The sequence below is a fragment of the Bombina bombina genome, chromosome 4 (assembly GCF_027579735.1).
Source record: "Bombina bombina isolate aBomBom1 chromosome 4, aBomBom1.pri, whole genome shotgun sequence".
NCBI classification, from domain to species: domain Eukaryota; kingdom Metazoa; phylum Chordata; class Amphibia; order Anura; family Bombinatoridae; genus Bombina; species Bombina bombina.
Window position 1 is genome coordinate 566,362,446 of NC_069502.1, and position 25,900 is coordinate 566,388,345.

At 39.6% G+C, this 25,900-nt stretch overlaps 1 protein-coding gene across 2 annotated transcripts in view; it reads right to left on the minus strand.

Moving 5' to 3' along the window:
• The window catches only part of LOC128656564 (gamma-aminobutyric acid receptor subunit rho-2-like), a 321,708-nt gene that overhangs the window by 60,485 nt on the left and 235,323 nt on the right, over positions 1 to 25,900 (minus strand). The window lies entirely within an intron of this gene.

Consider the following 25,900-nt stretch of genomic DNA (forward strand, 5'->3'; position numbering starts at 1 on the left):
TTGGTCAGTATTCAAACTTTTTAGTCAATACACAAAAATCAGAACTCTCGAACATATCCTTCCCACAACAAAACTTTAAGTTGTTATCAGACATTTGCCCATTAAAACTTCAATTTAAAACTATTAAATACTTGGGAATACACCTTGCCTCGTCACCAATGATATTATTCAATAGCAATCTTCTCACTCTTTTACATACGACACAAAAAGACCTACGCTCATAGATGAACAAACCGATCTCTTGGTAGGGACGCATCCAATGTATAAAAATGACCACCCTGCCAGGAATACTTTATATATTACAAGCCCTCCCGACCCCCATGCCAAAATGGTTTGCAGCACAGTTACAGAAACACATTAACACGTTCATTTGGGGACAAAGCAAACCCAGAATCAATAGAGAAACTATGTATAGATCCACAATAAATGGTGGCTTAGGACTTCCCTTTATAGCTACTTACAGTATATTGATGCTATTACAGTACAAAGGGTTATGGATTGGCATGGTGCTAAAGATGGTAAAGCTTGGGTGGCTTTGGATTCCCATATATTAAAAACACCTTAATAGGAGCACTTTGTTGGGTTCTGAAAAATCTTAGGCCCTCCAAATGCATGGATTTAGCTGTGCATAGACATATCTTTGACAATTGGGATTCAATCATTGCAAAGCATAAACATATATCGGGCGTCAGATCCCCTCTTTTCCCTATCCCATGTTGATTGGAGGACTTGACAAAGGTTTTCAAAGACAGTCAGAATGGGGCTACACCACACCTATTGTAGACTTTGTGTCTGAAGGTAAACTTATGGATAGAAATGGTACAAAAGAGATTGCAGGGGGAAATTATTCCAGCTGTCCTAAATATATGCGCAACTTTCACATTTCATTCACACTTCCACATTCAAAACGGACTTCTTACGAGCACTGACCCCATTTTAAAGCAAATGTGCTACAAACAATATAATACCACAATCCCTATCAATGGCTAGGAAAATTATACAAACACCACAAACTCTCCCCACTTACACAGTCAAGTGGCATGCTGACCTGTACACGACACAAAGTAGAGATGAGTGGAAAAGAGACTTTAATGACACTAGACGGGCATCTACCTCCCCAAAATTATTAGAGCTTAATTTTAAGGTCATACTATGGTGGTACCTTACCCCTACACGGCTACATTCTATCTATACAGGAGCCAACGACAAGTGATGGAGGGGTTGTGAGGTTAAAGGGAGTTACAAACATATGTGTTACTTTAGGAAGATGCTGACTACTAACTTTAGGCTCACCCCTAGAATAGCATTACTTAATGACCTACCAAAGTTCCCATGCAAATTGAGGATATCATTATTACAAATAGGTTAAAATGGGGCAAAGTCGCTAATAGCCCTTAAGTGGAAAATGCAGGAAACTCTGACAGAAAAACTATGGCTAGAAAAAGTTTTGGAAATACTGGGGTTAGAATATACTTCATGATATAAAATTTATTTGGGAGGACACAATCCACACTTTATGACACAAATTTTGACCTTAAAATAAAATGATGTGATGTTCTCTATTCAACACAAGTCAAGCTTACATACAAGGCTATTTGGAAAGGCAGCTATGAATGTATTCATGTAGAGGAATTGTAACACTTAGACTAATAATGCGAATAATAGAGAGTGTTTATTGTTAAGACTTCATTAAGAACTTTGATGGATGCACCAAATTCTGAGAATATATGATACAATAGTATGCTAGAATATAAGATGACTGTATCAGTGAAAAACTATTCTTTGAAATGTCATGTATTGTATATGTTAATCCATCGCTTCAATAAAAATAATAAATAAGTTTAAAAAAAGTGTATGTGCCTGAAAACTGGCGTGTGTTTCAAAATATACGCACAATAAAACTGTTGGGAGCGTTAAAAAATGTAAACGCTCCAAAAAAAAGTTTGAAAAGGGGAATTACCAAATATAAAAAAATGTCCCAAGGCTATATACATGTATAACAAATATATAATAAAATAACCTAGGAGGCTTATAGAGTGCCAAATAATAAAAAATATAGTACTTATTAATAGGCACCCTACTACTGGAGGAAATCAGTATGAAGTCAAAACCAGTGCTGAAACATAACAGCAGAGGATCTGGAATAGGAGAATATTCACAACCCAATAGGAAGAAGCAAAGGACAAGTCCCTGCGACACCTGTGACTAATTCCCAACAGGTGAAAAATATGCCACTACCCATATTCCAAATGCATCCCTCTGACAAGAACTGCACTCTGAGTGGAAGTGGGCCTCAAGTCAATCTGAGAACTTCTCTAACTGGAGAATCATATGCAAATCTTCATTCTTCATCTTCCTCCAGCGGAGGCCAAGACAAGACTGAGTTATCATTGAGGTGGGAACAGTTTTATAGATCGTGGACTCTCACCACCAATATGAAAGAAAAAAATTTGAAAGGCATAATTTCCAGACACTGATGCCTGTAGAAGTTAACTACCAAAAACTGCTTCAGAAGAAGCAACAACAAAATGCTAGAATTTAGAAAAAAGTATTAAGAATGAAAATGTTGTTGCCTTGCAAATTTATTCAACGAAACCTTAACCAAAAAAACCCCAAGAAGTGGGGACTGATCTGGAAGATTACGCTGTAATGTACTTTGAGGAAGACTATTTTAGACAAGAAGCTAAAGAAATGACTAAGACTAGTGATGTCGCGAATTGTTCGCCGGCGAATAGTTCCCAGCGAACATAGCTTGTTCGCGTTCACAACAGCGGGCGAACATATGCGATGCTTGATCCTCCCCCTATCCGTCATCATTGAGTAAACTTTGACCCTGTATCTCACAGTCTGCAGACACATTCCAGCCAATCAGCAGCAGACCCTCCCTCCCAGACCCTCCCAGCTCCTGGACAGCAGTCATTTTAGATTCATTCAGAAGCTGCATTCTTAGTGAGAGGAGGGACAGTGTAGCTGCTGCTGATTTAATAGGGAAATTGATAGCTAGGCTAGTGTATTCAGTGTCCACTACAGTCCTGAAGGACTCATCTGATCTCTGCTGTAAGGACAGCACCCCAAAAAGCCTTTTTTAGGGCTAGAACATCAGTCTATTTTTTTTCTTCCTGTGTAATCTAATTGCAGTTGCCTGCCTGCCAAGCCACTTGCCCAGTGCCACCACTCATATCTGGTGTAACAGTAGTGTAAATGTTAAAAAAAAAAAACTTTTTTGACTGTGAAACATCAGTCTGCTAGTGTAATCAAATTGCAGTTGCCTGCCAGTGTGTGTGCCAGGCCCACTTGCCCAGTGCCACCACTCATATCTGGTGTAACAGTAGTGTAAATTTAAAAAAAAAAATTTTTACTGTGAAACATCAGTCTGCTAGTGTAATCTAATTGCAGTTGCCTGCCTGCCAGCGTGTGTGCCAGGCCCACTTGCCCAGTACCACCACTCATATCTGGTGTAACAGTAGCGTAAATTAAAAAAAAAAAAAACTTTTTTCACTGTGAAACATCAGTCTCCTTGAGTAATCTAATTGCTGTTGCCTGCTTGCCAGCGTGTGTGCCAGGCCCACTTGCCCAGTGCCACCACTCATATCTGGTGTAACAGTAGTGTAAATTAAAAAAAAACTTTTTTGACTGTGAAACATCAGTCTTCTAGTGTAATCTAATTGCAGTTGCCTGCCTGCCAGCGTGTGTGTCAGGCTCACAGCGTATACTGTGCCCACTTGCCCAGTGCCACCACTCATATTTGGTGTAACAGTAGCGTAAATTTAAAAAAAAAACTTTTTTGACTGTGAAACATCAGTCTGCTTGTGTAATCTAATTGCAGTTGCCTGCCTGCCAGCGTGTGTACCAGGCTCACAGCGAATACTGTGCCCACTTGCTCAGTGCCACCACTCATATCTGTTGTAACAGTAGTGTAAATTTAAAAAAAAAAAACTTTTTGGACTGTGAAACATCAGTCTGCTTTTTTGTGTCAGGCTCACAGCGTATACTGTGCCCACTTGCCCAGTGGCATCACTCATATCTTGTTTAATAGTAGTGTAAGTGTACATTTAAAACAAAAAAATCTTTTTGGACTGTGAAACATCAGTCTGCTTTTTTGTGTCAGGCTCACAGTGTATACTGTGCCCACTTGCCCAGTGGCACCACTCATATCTTGTTTAATAGTAGTGTAAGTGTACATTTAAAAAAAAAATGACAGGCAGAGGCAGGCCACCCCGCAGGTGGTCATGGTGCTGTGATTCCCTTTGGCCCTAGAATAATGCCCAGTGTTCAGAGGCCACGTACCATGAACTCGAAAAGTTCTGAGGACATAGTTGACTTTTTAACACAGGACACCCAATCTTCTATAGCTTCCGCTCCGAACCTTGACGCACCATCCTCCTCCAGCTTATCTTCGGGCACCTCTCAAGTTACCACTCGCCTGCCTGCCGCCACCACCAACACTAGCACCACAGCCGCTTCACTTGATCTGTCAGAGGAGTTATTTATACATCAGTTGGAAGAAATAAGTGATGCGCAACGATCATTGACAGAGAATGAAGATAACAGTGATATGTCTCAGTCAGGCAGCATTACAGACATGGACGTACGGTGTGATGATGATGATGTTGTACCCACTGCTGCTTCCTTTGTTGATTTGTCAGATACAAGTGAAGCGGTTGATGATGACGATGCGTCCGTGGATGTCACGTGGGTGCCCGCTAGAAGAGAAGAAGAACAGGGGAAAGTTCAGATGGGGAGACAGAGAGGAGGAGGAGGAGACGAGTTGGAAGCAGGGGGAGGTCGTCGCAAGGAGCTAGTGTCACAGTCAGACACCATGCATCGGCACCCGGGGTCAGCCAGACAGCACGCCAATCAACGCATGCTGTTGCCACCACCAGAATGCCGTCATCGCAGAGCTCAGCAGTGTGGCATTTTTTGTGTGTGTCTGCCTCTGAGAACAGCGATGCCATTTGCAACCTGTGCCAAAAGAAACTGAGTCGTGGGAAGTCCAACACCCACCTAGGTACAACTGCTTTGCGAAGGCACATGATCGCACATCACAAACGCCTATGGGATCAACACATGAGTACAAGCAGCACACAAACTCAAAGCCGCCATCCTCCTCCTGGTCCAGCATCTTCAGCCACGTCAACCACTGCTGTCCTCCTTGCCCACTCTCAACCATCCGCCACTTCATCTCTCTTCCGGAGCAGTTCCTGCTCATCTGCCCACAGTCAGGTGTCTGTCAAGGACATATTTGAGCGTAAGAATCCAATGTCACAAAGTCCCCCCCTTGCCTGGCGTCTGACAGATGGCTTGTCTGAACTCTTAGCCTGCCAGCTTTTACCATACAAGCGGGTGGAGTCTGAGGCATTCAAAAAATTTGTAGCTATTGGGACACCGCAGTGGAAGGTACCCGGCCGAAATTTCTTTGTACAAAAGGCAATCCCCAACCTGTACTCGATTGTGCAAAAGGAAGTAATGGCATGTCTGACACACAGTGTTGGGGCAAGGGTCCATCTGACCAATGATAGCTGGTCTGCAAAGCATGGTCAGGGCAGGTATATCACCTACACTGCGCATTGGGTAAACCTGCTGACAGCTGCCAAGCATGGAATGCGTGGCTCTGCAGAGGAGGAGTTGGTGACACCGCCACGACTTGCAGGCAGGCCTGCTGCCACCTCCTCTACTCCTCCTACTCCATCGTCTTCCATAACCTCCTCGGCTGAGTCCTCTTCTGCTGCTGCATCTTGCTCCACATCAACGGCACCCCCCCAGCTCCCCAGGTACTATTCCACATCCCGGATACGGCAGTGTCACGCCATCTTGGGGTTGACTTGCCTGAAAGCAGAGAGTCACACCGGACCAGCACTCCTGTCCACCCTGAACGCACAGGTGGATCAGTGGCTGACTCTGCACCAACTGGAGATCGACAAAGTGGTTTCTGACAACGGAAGTAATTTGGTGGCGGCATTGAAATTGGGCAAGTTGACACATGTGCTGTGCATGGCACATGTGTGTAATCTGATCGTAAAATGCTTTATGCATAAGTACCCAGGCTTACAGGACGTCCTGAAGCAGGCCAGGAAGGTGTGTGGCCATTTGAGGCGTTCCTACACGGCCATGGCTGCTCCAACAAGAAAAAGCCGTTAACGAGTATTTGTATGATCGGGGTGCTAGGACAGCCTCTGCGGAGCCGGGAATTTTTTTGCCACGTTACTGGACGCTCATACGCAATGCCTGTAGGCTCATGCGTCCTTTTGAGGAGGTGACAAACCTAGTCAGTCGCACCGAAGGCACCATCAGCGACATCATACCATTTGTTTTCTTCCTGGAGAGTGCTGGATCAGGCCGTAGATGAGCATGAAGAGGAAGAGTTGTGGTCACCATCACCACCAGAAACAGCCTTATCAGCATCGCTTGCTGGACCAGCGGCACCGCTGGAAGAGGATTGTGAGGAAGAGGAGTCAGAGGAGGAATGTGGCTATGAGGAGGAGGAGGAGGAAGACCAACCACAACAGGCATCAGCTATCTGGTACCCATGGTGTTGTACGTGGCTGGGGGGAAGAAGATACCTTCAGTGAGATCACTGAGGATGAGGAACGGGACATGAGTAGCTCGGCATCCAACCTTGTGCAAATGGGGTCTTTCATGCTGTCGTGCCTGTTGAGGGACCCTCATATAAAAAAGCTGAAGGAGAACGATCTGTACTGGGTGTCCACGCTACTAGACCCCCGGTATAAGCATAAAGTGCCTGAAATGTTACCGAATTACCGCAAGTCGGAAAGGATGCAGCAGTTCCAAAATAAATTAAAAAGTATGCTTTACACAGCGTATAAGGGGGATGTCACAGCACAATGGGAATCTAACAGGGGAAGAGGTGAAAGTAATCCTCTGACTCCCACGACCACGCCGGCAAGGACAGGATGCTTTCCAGACGTGTTGTTGATGGAGGACATGCAGAGCTTTTTAAGTCCTATGCATCGCCACAGCCCTTCGGGGTCCACCCTCAGAGAACGACTCGACCGACAGGTAGCAGACTACCTCGCCTTAACTGCAGATCTCGACACTCTGAGGAGCGATGAACCCCTTGACTACTGGGTGTGCAGGCTTGACCTGTGGCCTGAGCTATCCCAATTTGCGATAGAACTTCTGGCCTGCCCCGCTTCAAGTGTCCTGTCAGAAAGGACCTTCAGTGCAGCAGGAGGTATTGTCACTGAGAAGAGAAGATGAATGAGGGATGGATCCCGAAGGGACTGACATTGGGCGATACATTCGAGTAAAAAAGGCCTGATGAGATGAGCTGCCTTGGGCTAAAAATGGTCCACACGCTGCTGTATTTTATCTTCGAATGCCGGATGACTTGCGTGACTTATGCGCCACCAACTAGGGTTCAAGCCGCAATGTTTTAGGGCACTTTCTACCTGGGAAACAAACATCAATTTTTCTGGCCGCTGCTACAGCACTCATAACACACCACTCATATCTGGTAGCACAGTAGATTGCACGCGCAGTTCCCCAAATTTGAAGTAGGAGGACCGACCAAGCATCTTTTTCCATCTCCCGGTTCCTAAAATCCATGCCATATACACGTCCCCTGATAGGGGACGTAACAGGGATTAAACTGATAAGAATAGTACTACTTAACACACCACTCATATCTGGTGGCACAGTAGATTACACACGGTCTCTGACAAAATGCAGAAGGACATTTGGCAGACGGACATTTGGCCGACAGACAGAAAGCTAAAGAATGTTCCGATTTCGGCCAAGGGCAGATACGTTCCAGAGTGCTCTGTTCTAATCAGAGCCTAGGGCGCCGCAACTGCCTCTGGGAACCTTACCATGGGTCCCAGTCCGCATGTCTTGTAATTCTCTGTCTGGGAAATTATCTATCTATCTATCAAATCTATCTATTTATCCCCTCTGAGGAAGCGTTTTTTGTGAAACGTACGTCAGGGGTCCTCTGGGATAAGCTCTGTCTTTCCCCTCTTTTTAACTTGCTCACCCTTGTTGGTCTGGTAAAATGCAGCTTTAAAACTTGGTAAAACTTAATACTTAATCTAGCCCTCGGATTGTAAGGGCTTAGCCTATATTTATAATTTTGCTGCAAGATACCTTTGACGCTGATTTCAGATTAATTTAAAAACCATAGCTCAACTTGGGTGCAGTGTTTTTAATTTTTAGCTCTTGCTAAATGTATGTGTGGTTAAAATATTGATTTAATAAACTTTAGTGTATGAATGGAGAAAAAACATTTTTTCTAATTAAATACAAATCTAGCTTTGACTCTGCTAGGGCACTATTAGTGGAATTTTCCTCACAGATTTAAGTTACCTATCCTTACTTGTAAGTCTATTTACAATTACTTGTTAGTTCTATCTATTTATCTATCAAATCTATCTATCTATTGTATCTATCAAATGTATCTATTGCATCTATTGATCTATCTATCTAATCTATGTATCTAGTATCTATCAAATCTATCTCGTGGCCGGACTGTTATCTGACAGCCACTTGAGTTTCGGCCAAATGTCCGTCGGCCAAATGTCCGTCGGCTAAAAGTCCGGCCACGATTGCACGCGCAGTGCCCCAAATTTGACCGACCAAGCATTTTTTTCAATCTCCCGGTTCCTAAAATCCATGCCATATACACGTCCCCTGATAGGGGACGTAACAGGGATTAAACTGATAGGAATAGTACTACTTAACACACCTTATAATAACGCAGAGAGAGGCAACGCAGAGAGAGGAGTCTGAAGAAGAGGAGTCAGAGGAGGAAGGTGGCTTTGAGGAGGTGGAAGACCAAACACAGCAGGCATCCCAGGGGGCTTGTTGTCACCTTTTGGGGGACCCTTGGTGTTGTACGTGGCTGGGTGGAGGAAGAGACCTTCAATGACATCAGTGAGGACAAGGAATGGGACATGGCTAGCTTGGTATCCAACCTTGTGCAAATGGGGAGTTTGCTGTTGTGCAAATGGACTGTTTGCGGGGAGTTTGGTCTGTCACTGTGAAGCGGGCGTAACCCTTACACTACCTGATCGATACAACATCATACCTGATGTTTTAAAGCACGCTATTTCAAACAATTTAGGAATGTTAGGTGATTTATGCCCTTTATGGATTAAAACCAGACTCTGCATCAACTATGTAATTTTACGTGGGAGTTTTGCTATGGATCCCCCTCCAGCATGCCACAGTCCAGGTGTTAGTACCCTTGAAACAACTTTTCCATCACTATTGTGGCCAGAAAGAGTCCCTGTGGGTTTTAAAATTCGCCTGCCTATTGAAGTCAATGGTGGTTCTCCCGGTTCGCCCGTTCGTGAACATTTGCGGAAGTTCGCGTTCGCCGTTCGCGAACTGAAAATTTTAAGTTCACAACATTACTAAGACCCTCTGGTCTTTGCATGACCTGAGAAAAGAATAAACAAACTAGAGGACTGTCTAAAATCCCTTGTATCATATAAGAAGAACTTCAATGCTATTACTACATCTAAATTATGCAGATGCCCTACATTTGAATTTTGTCTATCAGAACAAAGTGAAGAAGAAACAACAATTTCACTATTGATGTTAAGAAACTACCTTTGGTAAAAACAATAAAAAGAGTATTACAAGAGGAGACAATATAGAAATTCTTCTGGCAGAATAGAATACTAAAAGTAACAATACCTTCCAAAACAGAAGCAGCATATCCAAATGCATAGGTACCAAGGAGAAGATATTGGTTAAAATACTGGATGTTTCCTGGCTAAAGTTTAAACAAAGCTCTGAATACCAGGAAGCAATTTTCTTGTAATAAAAAAAAAGAAAGTGCAGAAACCCTTTAAAAAGCTAGCAGATAATACCTTATCTAAGCCCTCTTGTGAAAATTATAGATAGAATTCTAAAAATTCTAAATGAAAACCAGTTAAACCCGTTTTTAAGACCAGAAAAACTTTTCAAACTAGTGATAGATTTTTTTCTAATAGTAGGCTTTTGGGGCTGAACTAAAGGTAACAACTATCACATCAGAAAAATCAATTTATTTTAAAATTAGGTATTCAATCTCCAAGCCTTCATGTTCAGAAACTCGAGATCTTGATGAAAAAAAAAAATAACCTTGAGATAGCGGGTGGTGTCTTAGAAGAAGAGACTAAGAAGGATAACTAGATATCTGTACCAGATCTGTGAACCAGTTATGTGCGGCCAAGGAGTAGCAACCAGAATTAGTGACAAGAGCTTGTTTGATCCGAACTATCATCACTCTTGGCAGCAGAAGTTAGGGGGGAAATATAAGCAAGGCAAAAAGACCAGGAAGCTGGTAGAGCCTCTATAAGCTCCACCTGAATATCCCTGGATCTTGCAAAATATCTAGGAAGATTGTTGTACAAATGGGAATCAGATAAAGATCCAGATAAAGAGAACATTCCCTTAGATGAGGTTATTGGTGACTGAGATAGTCTGCTTCCCAGTTTTACAGATCTTGGGGAAATTGCTGAAATAGTACATAAATTGTTCTTTGCCCAAGACAAAATCCAAGAAGCCTCCATCACTAGGGAACTGCAAGTTTCCCTTTAATGATTGACATAGGCCCCAATTGTGACATTGCCTGATTGAAAATGCAGATAAGTCTCTTCTTTAGGGCAACTCTAATGGGTCCTGAACATGTTTAATGACAGTGGAGGCTCCTCCATGTGTGCACACTCGCATGTGCCCCCCTGTGAGTGTGCCCCCCTGTGAGTGTGAGAGGAAAAAAAAAAATATTAAAAAAAAATAAAATATAATTTTTCCAATATCCCCCTATTGAAAAAATTATATTTTATTTTTAACCCCCAAATATGAAATTCTGATTTTATTTTTAATATAATATTCCAAAAAAATTTCAGTGTCACTAGTGTCTGACTGTTATTTTGTCCCTATCGCACGTGCGGTTAGAGCCCTATCTGCCTGTCAGTGATTTCTAACTTGTTCACTGCAGGCATCAAACCAGGCTGTATACATTGCCTTATCGCACAGGCTGAACTGTGCGAGAGTGGGGAGGGACAAGTTCAGCCTGTGCCCTGATAGGCTGCACCGCATACGTCACGGTCAGAGAGTGGGGAGGCGGGTACAACAACAAGATGCTGCTTACTACGAGGCCGAGCCGAGGTAATACAAGACCAGCCGAGTCTGAGATCTTCCGACAAGTGTTCCAGCCTGTGGATAGGCTGCGCCTGCACGCCACTTTGCCGGGTACGTGACGTCACAACAGCTCCTCCCCCGCATCAACGGCGCGAAAACTTCATATTTGAGTTTGCTGTTGAGCGGAGAGGAGTGTGTTGTGACTCACAGTGTTTCTCAGTCGAATTTCTTTGAATTGTTTACAGCTTCCTAAACAAATTATTAGCTGAGCTAATAATCGATATCATCTCTACTACTAGCTACTACTACTAATAGCATTAGCAGCCAGTGTGTTACTGACATTGACTTTAGTTTAGTTAAAATTTAAAAAAATTTAAAATCCAATACTGAATATTATTGTAGCCTAGAGCGGAGGCCCTAGACAGGCTAGACAGCTAAGACAGAGCGGCTTGCTTGCCTCCCTTGCCTAGGAGAGAGAGCTCAGAGAGGGAGTGGTGGAGGCTGCTGAGCTGGAGCAATATATCTATTTCTTCTATATATTATTAACAATTAAGTTTTGGGCAGAATTTATTGTTAACCTGCTGAGAGCCTGAGACTGCAGAAATTAATAATTAATTAGTATATATATATTTAATTTCCTGAGAGAGGATCCCATTCCTAATCCTTAGTTCTTTCTTGCCTGGCTGGGGCCCTGTCCCTGCCCTGATAATTTTCTAGTTTGTCAATTGTCAGACAGAGAGTGGTCTATCTCAGACTCAGTTTATCAGAGTGACAGACAGTGACACTGACTCAGTACTTGTAAAAAAATAAAAAAGTTTTTTTTTCTCAAAAAAGCAGTTAACTGCTGCCTGTGCTGCATTATTAACTTTAATTTTATTATACATTTTATTATAAATTTAAATATAATTTATAATTTTTTATTAGTTATATTAGAGTCTCATAGTTTGTAAAACAATTATATATTTTATAACGGCTTCTCAGCTACTTACCTACAGTCCTACAAGTTATATATATTTTAGAACAACCGCATAACTACTTGCCCACTAGTTTTAGACTGTAGTTGACCTTGCCTGTTGACGGCTGTCACGGCCACTGCTGCCTGCTGTAATAATACTATTTAAAACACTATTTTAGTTTAGAATTATTATCAGATTGCAGAGAGTCTCATAGTTTGTAAAACAATTATATATTTTATAACAGCTTCACAGCTACTTACCTACAGTCCTACAAGTTATATATATTTTAGAACAACCGCATAACTACTTGCCTACTAGTTTTAGACTGTAGTTGACCTTGCCCGTTGACTGCTGTCACGGCCACTGCTGCCTGCTGTAATAATACTATTTAAAACACTATTTTAGTTTAGAATTATTATCAGATTGCAGAGAGTCTCATAGTTTGTAAAACAATTATATATTTTATAACAGCTTCACAGCTACTTACCTACAGTCCTACAAGTTATATATATTTTAGAACAACCGCATAACTACTTGCCTACTAGTTTTAGACTGTAGTTGACCTTGCCCGTTGACGGCTGTCACGGCCACTGCTGCCTGCTGTAATAATACTATTTAAAACACTATTTTAGTTTAGAATTATTATCAGATTGCAGAGAGTCTCATAGTTTGTAAAACAATTATATATTTTATAACAGCTTCACAGCTACTTACCTACAGTCCTACAAGTTATATATATTTTAGAACAACCGCATAACTACTTGCCTACTAGTTTTAGACTGTAGTTGACCTTGCCCGTTGACGGCTGTCACGGCCACTGCTGCCTGCTGTAATAATACTATTTAAAACACTATTTTAGTTTAGAATTATTATCAGATTGCAGAGAGTCTCATAGTTTGTAAAACAATTATATATTTTATAACAGCTTCACAGCTACTTACCTACAGTCCTACAAGTTATATATATTTTAGAACAACCGCATAACTACTTGCCTACTAGTTTTAGACTGTAGTTGACCTTGCCCGTTGACGGCTGTCACGGCCACTGCTGCCTGCTGTAATAATACTATTTAAAACACTATTTTAGTTTAGAATTATTATCAGATTGCAGAGAGTCTCATAGTTTGTAAAACAATTATATATTTTATAACAGCTTCACAGCTACTTACCTACAGTCCTACAAGTTATATATATTTTAGAACAACCGTATAACTACTTGCCTACTAGTTTTAGACTGTAGTTGACCTTGCCCGTTGACGGCTGTCACGGCTGCTGCTGCCTGCTGTAATAATACTATTTAAAACACTATTTTAGTTTAGAATTATTATCAGATTGCAGAGAGTCTCATAGTTTGTAAAACAATTATATATTTTATAACAGCTTCACAGCTACTTACCTACAAGTTGTATAATTTATAACAGCTGCAAAGCTAATTACCTACAAGTTATATATTTGATACCAACCGCGTAACTACTTGCCTATTAAGTCAAGTTTTATATTTTATAACAGCAATACTACTTGTCTAAAGGTTATATATAGATTATAACAGCAAAACTAATTGTCTCAAAGTTATATATATATATCTATATTATAACAGCAAAACTACTAACCTACAAGTTATATATTTTATAAGAGCCGCAAGGCAACTTACCTAGTTAAAGTTATATATTTTATAACAGCAAAGGACTGTTCTTTGTGTGTAAACTAACAGTTAAGATGGCACTTAGTAAAATCAGTGTGTCTGAGCTAAAGCAATTACATTTTTCAACGTTACCCATGGAAAGAAAAATTGAAATTAAAATGCTCAGGCCAACACCTAGCCTTAACCTTATCCAGGTGACAAAATGTAAAACTAGAGATTTCAAAAGAGAATTCAAACCCGAGGTATATGATAAATATCCATGGATTTGTGGCTGTGAATTATCTAACAGACTCTTTTGTTTTTATTGTCTCCTGTTTGCAAAACAAAGTGGTGAATCAAGCTGGGTGAGTTATGGTGTCGCCGATTTATCACATTTAAATCAAAAAATAAATAAACATAATTGTTCACAATCACATTTAAACTCCACATTAGAGTTTAATGTGCTAGGAAGGGTTGATATTCGACAACAACTTGACAGTGCATATCGTTTAAATATTAAAAAACATAATGAGCAAGTAACAAAAAATCGTTATGTTCTTTCGAAAATAATTAATTGTATTTTATTTTGCGGCGCATTTGAACTTGCACTTCGAGGACATGACGAACGCGAGGATTCATTAAATCCAGGCATTTTCAGAGGTCTTATAAACTTCTCAGCAGAACTTGATGCATCTCTAAAAGAGCATCTCGCTAGTGCCACTGTTTTTAAAGGAACGTCAAAAGAAATTCAAAATGATTTATTAGACTGTATGCTTACTGTTTGCCAGAACCAAATAAAAAAGGAAATCTCAAAAGCAAGTTTTCTAGCAGTGATAGCAGATGAAACTACTGATGTTTCATCTGCCTTCCAATTGGTTGTTGTTTTTCGATACATTGTAGGTAACGGTCAACCGGTTGAGAGATTCTGGGAATTCACTAATCCAGCTGGACATGATGCAGAATCTATAGCTACATGTATCCAAAATACTTTGGAAAAAGTTATAGACAACCCGGAAAAATTGATATCCCAGAGTTACGACGGTGCAAGCGTGATGAGTGGTCAGCATGCAGGTGTTCAGGCTATAATTAAACGTACCTACAAGAATGCACATTTTGTGCATTGCTACGCACATCAACTCAATTTGATTGTAAGCCAAGCAAGCAGTCAGAATCAACAAGTTCGAGTATTTTTTTCTAACCTAAGTGACATTACTAACTTTTTTAGTAACTCGCCACAACGCATAGCTATTCTAGATGAAACTGTTAGAAGAAGGATACCTCATGGTTCAGCCACCAGGTGGAATTTCAAGAGTCGAACCGTCAATACAGTGTTTGAAAACAGGGAACAGTTAATTGAATGTATGGAAAAAATAGAGTCAACATCGAAAAAAGAAATAGCTATAAATCAAGCAGGGGCTATTCGGCGTATGTTACAAGACTCGGTATTCGTGTTTTGGCTTACAGTTTTTCACAATATTATGCCACATGTAGATGTGTTATACAACCAACTTCAGAAAACACAAACAGATGCGGCACTTATTCGAAAACATATTAACACTTTCCAGCAGACAATGGAAAACGAAAGGAATAGAATGGACACAGTGACCATGACGATATCAGAAACAGAGGAAACATCTAGGAAAAGGAAGAGAGAAAATATTCACATTGCTCAGACTGTGGCAGCTAAAGAGATATGCGATGTTATCACAAATCAAGTAAAAGATAGATTTTCTTTTATAACTCACTACTCGGCTGTTTCTCTCCTCCAAGCGGAAAAATTTGCGGATTACGAGAAAAATTTTCCAAATCAGCTTCTTGAACAAACATCAGCGGTTTATCACACATTACAGAAAGATCGCCTGAAAACTGAACTAGGAGTAATTTACAGAAGACCAGATTTCCGAAATATGAATGGTGCCATCAGTCTTCTACAGTTTGTAATAGAAAATAACTTGGACAGTACTTTCTCGGAGACCTACAAACTGTTGCAAATTATTTTGACTATTCCCGTGACAACTGCTGAGGCTGAGAGATGTTTCTCAACTTTAAAACGAGTTAAGACATTTCTAAGGAGCACCATGACTGAGGAAAGACTGACTGCTCTAGCCATGCTCACAATTGAAAAACAATTGATCAATGACATGCCTACATTCACCGAAAATGTTATTGATTTATTTGCCTCAAAAAAAGACAGGCGGATTGACTTAATTTACAAAAATTGTACTTGAGTTATCAACATTCTGTTTTAATCTTTACCGTTGAAGTTAATTATTAAGCACTAGTGTAATAGAAATAATCTTCTTTTGTAGAAAGTAAAATGTTGGTGTATTTATATAAATGTTGCCACGGCCTTTGGCTGCATTGCCTAATATCGAACACTGGGGGCTAGGGCAACAATAATTGAGATGTGGTTTTATTTCTCTATAAAGTGGAAGGTTCTTTAAATCCAGGAATATATATATTTTCATAAATGTACATTCAAGATACTTATTATTTCGCAGCTTTGATTAATCATTTGGTTAATATAATGTTATTATATAATTTAACTGAGCATGTATATTTTAAGACTAGACATGAGTATACTGAAGAGTATGGATTCTTGTATATTAATGTAAATATTAGACATGGTCATAATATTAAATATTATAAATATATATATATATATATATATATATATATATATATATAATTACTACTGATAATATCTTAAGAGATTAACTTAATAGTCATTTTGCAAACAGGATCTTGTTTTTATTGTCTCCTGTTTGAAAAAGAAAGTGGTGATTCAAGTTGGGTGAGTTATGGTGTCGCCGATTTATCACATTTAACTCCAAAAATATAAATAATTGCTACCAATCACATTTATACTCCCCATTAGAGTTTAATTTGCTATGAAGGATTGATATTCACCAACAACTTGTCAGTGCATATTGTTTGAATGTTAAAAAACACAATGATCAAGTAACCACAAATCGTTATGTTCTTTCCAAAATTATGAATTGTATTCTATTTTCCGGCGCATTTGAGCTTTCACTTCGAGGACATGATGAACGCGATGATTCATTACATATTGGGAGACTTAAAAGGATTGTAATTTAATACTTAGTATGATAATAATAATCAGCTATACTATTAACTATTTGAAATCAATTGATTAATCATTTCATATTCTGATATTACATTGCATTTAATTAGAATTCTGTAGTGATTAATTTATTGTAACAATATTTATATTTCCTTATTATCCCACTTTAATATAAATATATTCCATTGCTTAATAAAGTATAGGAGTATATAAAACTATATGAAAATTAGGTACAAGTCATTTCATATGAAATTTTGTCTTCTATATGCTTGCATCGATTCTGAGCTAGAAAACCTTTCCAGACGTATATGTGGATTCACACCTTCAAAAGTATTGTTAGTCTCATCATTTGTATATCATACAAGGGATAATTACTTACTTTCCTGAAGATTGAGCATATCTGAACTAAAGTACAGAATTGTTTCTCTGTCACCCCAGAGAGGTAACATGGTTATCTTGTTTGTAGAGATCTAATCTCATTAAGCGATGAAGTAAAGAATCTTTTGAAGCTTAAACTTTAACAAATGGTCCCTTTGTATATTTTTTAGATATTGTGCCTGTGAGCTGTATTGGAGCATAGTATTTATATATAATTGATGTTACATTTCATAAAAATATATTTCATATCTGAGTACATTACTTTAATACAGTTTGAGTGCATGAAATCATATACAGTTGTATGCAAAAGTTTAGGCACCTCTGACAATTTCCATGATTTTCAGTTATAAATAATTGGCTGTTTGGATCAGTAATTTCATTTTGATCTATCAAATAAATGAAGGACACAGTAGAAATTCAGTAGTGAAATTAGGTTTATTGGATTAACAGAAAATGTGCAATATGCATCAAAACAAAATTAGACAGGTGCATACATTTGTGCACCCTTGTTATTTTGTTGCATTGAATACCTGTAACTACCTAGCACTGATTAATTGGAAGAAAAAATTGGTTTGGTGAGCCCATTAAGCCTTAAACTTCATAGACAGGTGTATCCAATCATGAGAAAAGGTTTTCAGGTGGCCAATTGCAAGTTGTTCTCTATGACTCTCCTCTGAAGAGTGGCAACATGGGGGCCACAAAACAACTCTCAAATTACCTAAAAACAAAGATTGTTCAACATCATGGTTTAGAGGAAGGCTACAAAAAGCTATTGCATAGATTTAAGATGTCAGTGTCCACTGTGAGGAACATAGTCAGCATGGTGAGGATATGGAAGACCACAGGCACAGTTCTTGTTAAGGCCAGAAGTGGCAGGCCAAGTAAAATATAGAATAGGCAAAGGATGATAAGAACGGTCAAAAACAGCCCACAGACCACCTCCAAAGACCTGTACTACTGGGAATATTGTTGAGGGTCTCATGGATTCCACTCAATATCAGCAGATACTTGAGAATAATGTTGAGGAATCAGTCACAAACTTCAGTTGAAGTTACCCCCAGGCCGGGGCTGGATATTTCAAGAAGACGATGACCAAAAACACTGCTGGTTCAAATGGGTGGGGCCATTTCATGGGCGTGACTTTTGCAAAGGGGTGTGGCTATTAAAAATGGGTGTGGCTTGCCAAAAGGGGCGTGGTTTTTAAAAAGGGGCGTGTTTTTTCAAAGGGGCATGGTTTTCTAAAAGGGGCAGGGTCTTGTGCACCCCCATCCTAAAAATTCACCAGCCGCCACTGTTTAATGATATCCTCCTGAGGTAACCAAACTCCCTGAGACTTCCTGGAACCCCAACCCAAGAGGCTTGTATCTGTAGAAAGGAGATCTGTACACCATGACAAGGACTGTCTCACTTAGAAAGCCAAGACGATTCTTTGGGAGTATAATCCTTGCACTACTGACAAAGCATGCAGAGCTGAAAAGGTCTCATGTTAAACCGTGCAAAACAAATAGCATCTGATACTGCTATCATCAACCTAACACTTCAATGCAATGAGCTACTGCAGGATTGGAAATAGATTGTAGAATTGCACCTGCAGTCTGAAGCTTCAACTGATAAGAAAAGTCTAAAGATATTGAGTAAAAAATGACTACTAGGAAGGAGACCCTGGCCTGTGGAGAAAGATAATTATTTGGAACATTGATTCTCCAACCAGACTTTCAGCAAAGAAACAACAAAAGATTGTCTGTAGGAGATGCAGCTAAATTTAAAGATGGAGCCTCTACCAAGATATTTTTCAGATATGAGGCTACTGCAATACCTTTAGCTCTGATTACAGACAAGAGCATTCCCAGAACCTTTGTAAAGATTCTGGTAACTGAAGTCAGACTGAACAGAAGGACAACAAACAGAAAATGTTTGTCCTGAAAAGCAAATCATAGCAACTGTGATGATCCTTATGGTAGGAATATAAAGACAAGCATCCTTTAAATATATTGTGCACATATATTGCCCTTGTTGAACAAGAATAATTATAGTCCAAATAGTATCCATTTTGAAAGAACCCTGAGAAACTTGTTTAGAAGTTTCAAAACCAGAATAGGTCTGAAAGTTTCCTCTTTTTTGGGAACTATAAAGATGTTGGAATAAACAACTTGGCCTTTTTCCAACACAAGTACTTGAATAATAACACCCATATGTTCCAGATCCTGAACACACATAAAAAAGGCTTTAACAGGATCTTTTGAAACTTGGGACAAAAGAAAACTCTATCTGGGAGGCCTTGCTTTGAAGCCTCATGCAGATTTGGCAGCAGAAAGGCTTTTTAGACTGTTTGACTTTGTTCCGAATAAAATAAGACTTCTAGGAGAATATGACAGAGTCAAATTTTGTGCAGAGAAGGAAGAGTTTTGGTTCCTAGACAGACAAAGTGAATGAAAAATTACTAAGTTTTCTAGTTCTCTACCCTGGGCATCTTGTCCTGAGGAAGAAAAAACTCCCTTACCTCCTGTGACAGAAGAAATTATAGTATCTAGACCAGGCCCAAACAATATTTTTCCCTCAAAATGGAAGAAAAGACATCTAGATTTTAAAACCATGTCAGCGGACCATGACTCCAGCCACAAAGCTAATCTGGTAAAATGGCTAACCCCATATTCTTAGCGTTAATACAGATTAAGTCAACAATAGCAACACAAACAGAAGCAATAGCTAACCTTAGAGGTTTTAAACAAAGCTGAAAATCTTCAACCATAGAGTTTCGGAAAAACTGATATACCAAAGACCCGAAGTAACTGCTACAGTAGGAAAGCTTGCTGAAAGAAACATTTCCATGAAGGGTTACCAGTTTCAATCAAAATACCATACACTTTTGGAAAAAGATCCCAAAGCTCTACACAAGATGCTGGAAAAGTAAAGCTCCAATTAAAAATCAGAGTGCAGAACAAAAAAGAACAGGTTTGGTTTAATGTCTGAAAATGACATTAAATAGATTATCAGGAACAGAAAAAAACATTGAGACTTGGTAGAAGGTTTTTTTCTTTTATTTCCTTTATTTTTAGGGTCTTGGACAACTACACAGAGCCTCCTTAACCAAAAAATGTTCAATCACAAACATGAAAGCAGGGCCGTCTTTAACACAGGGCAAAAGGGGCAGCTGCCCAGGGCCCTGTCTTTGTTGAGGGGCCCAAGACTGCTGATGTCATGTGACATGGGGGGTACACACAGTCAGTCCTAATACTGTCACAGTCAAAACTTATCTGCTTATATTTATTTGTGAGAAACTGTGCCAGACCATGCCAGTGTCATGTGACATGCCAAGCTAGTGCCATGTGCTGTTTTAGATGTGCACTGTGCCGCACTAAATGCTAAGCCCTAACTCGGCATCCAGCCAATCCCACTGCATCAGAAAAGGTCCAGCTGGGGTTACCATGGTTACCAGGTAACTGCTCTGGTGGTGGGGTTTGTTTCTGGGTAGGGCTGACTGTAGGCACATGCAGCAGAAAGCTGGAGTGGCAGGCACATGAGGATTTGAACACCTGTGAACTGCACACACTGCTCTCTTCAGTCTTGAGGCTGTGTGACTGGTCTCTCACTGTATCCATGCAGCCTTGGGCAGACAGCTTCCAGTCTGCTGGTCCCCTTAGTCCTGCTCTTTCTGCTGTGGCCCTAAGATCAACTAACTGAAGTTTGTTAGGGGAACAGTACTTTGTAGAAAGGTGTCAGTGGGAAGAATAAGTGAGTGCACACACGCCCCTCCCCCATGCAGCATTGTCTAGTGCAGGGTGAGAGGGAACTTGTTCCTAGCAAAGAAGCAACATGTGCTGATGTGGCTGATGTATAGTGTCATGCTGATGCTTCACACATTAAGTAAGGTTTATTTTTATAGGTTTTTTTTCTCTCTCAGATTTTACAGCGTCCCATAGTAGTTCTGCTGCTCCAGTCACTAAACTTATATTTGTCTGCACCTCCATGCTTCCTCCTCAGTCTTTACCTTGCTTTGCTCCTGTTGGCTGTCCTAAATCTCTTTAACCAGTTAACCTCACACCAGAATCACATTCAAAAGCATACTAAATTAATCCACAGTGGAGGAATTTATATATTTATTTACTTATTAGTACTGCTTAGGCCCAGTTTCACATATTGCAATTTATTTCATTTTTTTTAAATGATTAGCCCAGCAGTGGATGATCCACTGCTGGACTAATAATTTAAAAACAATTATAAAATAAATTGATTTAGTTGTTTTTTGGGATGTTGGGGTGGAGAGCGAAATTGCATGGGGGCGGCACAAGAAAATCTTTGCTAAGGGTCCAGTCAATATTAAAGACGGACGTGCATGAAAGAGGTGTACTTTATATATTGATCAGAAAAAAACATCAGATCGTTAAAAATACTCGCCTTTAAAAAATAATCTGAAGTGTAAATGTCTGAAAAATATAAGGACCTCAGATGTTCTGATCACTAAAATGCTGAAAAAACCCTGAAAAGTAACATTAAGATATCATTCAGACATAAACATTAAAGGTAAAGCACACAAGCCTTTAAATCCTGGAGCAAAATCTGAAACACTCCCCTGTATAGAGGAAAACAGAAGGAGGAGAGATCACTTTAGAGGCAGAAGCTTACGTGATTCAATATCAGGAAATGCAAAGATGAACATGATCTTGCAAAACAGAAATTAAAATGTTAACAGTGGATCAACCCTCTAAAGCATAATGTAAGGTAGAGGAGGCGGATCCAGTATGCTCCAAGAAATACACAGACAAAAAAAATATATACCAGACCACCAAATCAACTTTTCTGTGTAAATAATAAAATATACAACAGTAACATTGCAATATGAAACAGGGACTTTAAGATAAGAAGTCTGAGCATACAGGAAAAAACAGAAACCAGGCCCCCTTTGGATAATACCCATGCTGAATAAAACAGGATTTTATATTCCAGCAATAAAAAATAGCAAACTTACCACTTCCACGAAAAGAAGGTAGGTAATGCAGGAAACAGAAGATACAGGTGAGAAAATTAGCCACAGCGCGCAACACATTTTAAATAATGGTGGACAAAAAATCTGTAATAATGATTCCCAAAATAGAAAATTCACATAGCCCAAGGTGTGATATGTTGTACGTACACACAAAAAAACAGGCTATTAACTCAATGGTATGTTTCTCTGAGTGCTAGACTCCAATTTCTTTCTTCTGCACCACACAGTGTAACCACTTTCTGTGACTGACAATTCTTTCCAGCAGTCATAGAAACATACCACAGCTGGCTTAATTTAAAGAGACATTAAACACTTTGCAATTATAATATAAAATGATAAATTGAGTGTATATATATTCTGAAATTGTGAGCTTTTCAGTTCCTGTTAGAAATGGAAGTGTAGAACTCTGTTATATTCCACACAGCCATTGGCTGCACACTCTAGTGACCTAGTTATAACTGTCCCTAATTGACCCCATCAGAGAAGGTAACCTAAGTTGCAACATGGCAGCATCGATTTTTTTTTATAGACACTAAACTTTACGTTTATTTTGTCAATATTTAAAGAGCTAATGAAACTTAAAAAAAACACATCTGCATGATATTCTCAGACTAATCTTTTCTTTGAATGCTCCATTCTATCATTTATTAAGTGTTTAATGTCCCTTTAAGTTATTTTACAAAATTGGTTACACAGTGTACAGAGGAAAAAGGCAGATGAGAAAGTAAAATTGTTTTCAGCAGACACAAACTAAACACACACGGTTAAATCTATGACTGCTTTGTCCTTCCTCTACTGCCGTATCCTTCTGCAATGCACAGTGTAACCACTTTTTGCACCCCTCAAAATCTTGTGGTATATATCTGTGAGTGCTGATCTTGTTCTCCTTCCTCCTATACCTTTTACGTCTGCCACATCACTTTTTTAAATCACAAAGATTGCAGCATTCCAAACTTCTTAAAAACAAAAACATTTTTTTTTGCAGTTTAGCAACCTTTGTGCTTTGTATTGTGTGAGTGACTAGGCTCAGTTACCGTTTGCTGGCACCCCCGGTGCAGTGATGGAAAGTGTTTTCCTTACCGAGTGATTTGTAGCAGCAGAGCATCTGTGCTGGTCTACCCACTTTTTCCATTATGAAATTTAGGAATCTTTGGTATATTTCTATGACTGCTTGCAGAGGCGTAACTAGAAACCACAGGGCCCAGGTGCAAGAATCTAAGAAGGGAAGAATGTTTTTGTGACTGCTGGACTTCATTTTGCAGCACCCAGTGTAACTGCTTCTTCATCTAACGGTCTGTGGTATGTTTCTGTGCCTGCGGGATTCTTTTCTCCTTGCTCCTCTGCAATGCCTAATGTAAGCTCTTTTTTTCACTCTCCAAAAGCTAGCAATCTGAAGTATCATTCGTTGACTGCTGGATACGGTTGTCCTGTGCATATTCCCTTGTCATAACACAGTGTCACTGCTTTTTGCACACCTCACAATATAGCACTTTCTAGCGTGTTTTTAGGACTACTAGATTCTATTATACTTCATCCTCTGCGTTTTTTGATTGCTGGAATACATTGTAGTCTACTTATATTAAGACGGTGCCACCTTCATTGTTTGCTTATGGTTTGTGAATTCTTAGAAGTAGTTTATGATGTCTGTTAATTTTGACCATGTGACTGCTATTAACATTAAATTGTGCACTCCAAGCTTGTCAGGGCTGCTACTCCGGCACTGCATAATTTCCTTCTTATAAAAATGCTACACATATTCCTTATTGCTCTCTTTTACCTAAACAACGCTTTTCCTTTAAAACATTCCAGCTGCTATCCACATCTTGCCTTTCCCTATCCCCCCCCCCCCTTTTACAACTCACATGAGTTCCTTTCTCTCAAAACCACGCAGCACTAAAACTAAGCCCAGACACTCGCATAAAACATACTCTCTTCTTTCCCTGTCCATCTCTATTTTCCTATCAATTGAGTATACCTCACCTTACCCTGATTCACTATCTGTCTCTTTGTGCTCTCAACCCCGTCTAACACTTACAAAATCCTATTAACCCCTTAACGACCGACGACGTATGCCATACGTCCTCAAAAAAAAAGCACTTAACGACCGAGGACGTATGGCATACGTCGTCGGTTTAACAGAGCACTGGAAGCGATCGAAATCGCTTCCAGCTGCTCTAACAGTATTGCAGGCTTGCCTTGAGGTCTAGGCATCCTGCAATACTGTTCCCGAGTGCCGGGACCGGATTGATCACTCCCCCACGAGTGATCACTTCCGGTTTCGCTCCACGTGGAGCCCGGCAGTGTTTCAGAGCATCGGAAGCGATCGGACACGCTTCCGATGCTCTGCTTGTGTGCTAAGTGCCTCGGTGGGTCGAGGCACTTAGTTGGTTATTAAATAAAAGTAAAAATAAAAAAAAATAAAAACGAATTAAATAAAAAAAAAGCCCTAAATAGCCCCCCCTCCCCCTTCACTAGGCATCCAAGATGGCGATGCCCAGTGCATCATGGGGCCTCTGGGGGTGTCCCTAGCCTGCATCATCATAGGGGCAAGCTAGGGTCACCCAATCTGAGCCTCCCACCCTAAAAAAAAAAATAATAATAAAATACCCCATTTGTCTGATCATGTCAATATTTGTAAATATTGACTATGATCAGTGTGGATCTCCCTCCCTCTCCTCACTTGCCATTTTGTTGGAGAGAGAGAGAGACCTGTATTTAGCAGAGAGAGAGATTTATTTCTTTTATTTGTTAAAAAATATAGAACCAAAGGCTCTTTTCAGAGCCATTAACCCCTAGCTTGCCAGTGATCACTATATATCACTGGCAGTAACATAGGTGCACTTTTTTTTGCTGCATTTTGCTGTCTGTGCATTTTTTTAGGGGTTAATTTTGTTGTTGTAATTTTTTAAAAACCCAAAGGCTCTTTTCAGAAACATTTAGTTAATTTAATTTAATTTTCAGAGCCATTAACCCCTAGCTTGCCAGTGATCACTATATATCACTGGCAGTAGCATAGGTACACTTTTTTTTGCTGCATTTTGCTGTCTGTGCATTTTTTTAGGGGTTAATTTTGTTGTTGTAATTTTTTAAAAACCCAAAGGCTCTTTTCAGAAACATTTAGTTAATTTAATTTAATTTTCAGAGCCATTAACCCCTAGCTTGCCAGTGATCGCTATAAATCACTGGCAGTTGCATAGATGTACTTTTTTGCTGTCTGCGCATTTTTTTAGGGGTTAATTTTGTTGTTGTAATTTTTTAAAAACCCAAAGGCTCTTTTCAGAAACATTTAGTTAATTTAATTTAATTTTCAGAGCCATTAACCCCTAGCTTGCCAGTGATCACTATATATCACTGGCAGTAGCATAGGTACACTTTTTTTTTTGCTGCATTTTGCTGTCTGTGCATTTTTTTAGGGGTTAATTTTGTTGTTGTAATTTTTTAAAAACCCAAAGGCTCTTTTCAGAAACATTTAGTTAATTTAATTTAATTTTCAGAGCCATTAACCCCTAGCTTGCCAGTGATCGCTATAAATCACTGGCAGTTGCATAGCTGTACTTTTTTGCTGTCTGCGCATTTTTTTAGGGGTTAATTTTGTTGTTGTCATTTTTTAAAAACCCAAAGGCTCTTTTCAGAAACATTTAGTTAATTTAATTTAATTTTCAGAGCCATTAACCCCTAGCTTGCCAGTGATCGCTATAAATCACTGGCAGTAGCATAGCTGTACTTTTTTGCTAGTTAATTTAGTTAATTAATTTAGTTAATTTAGTTAATTTAATTTAATTTTCAGAG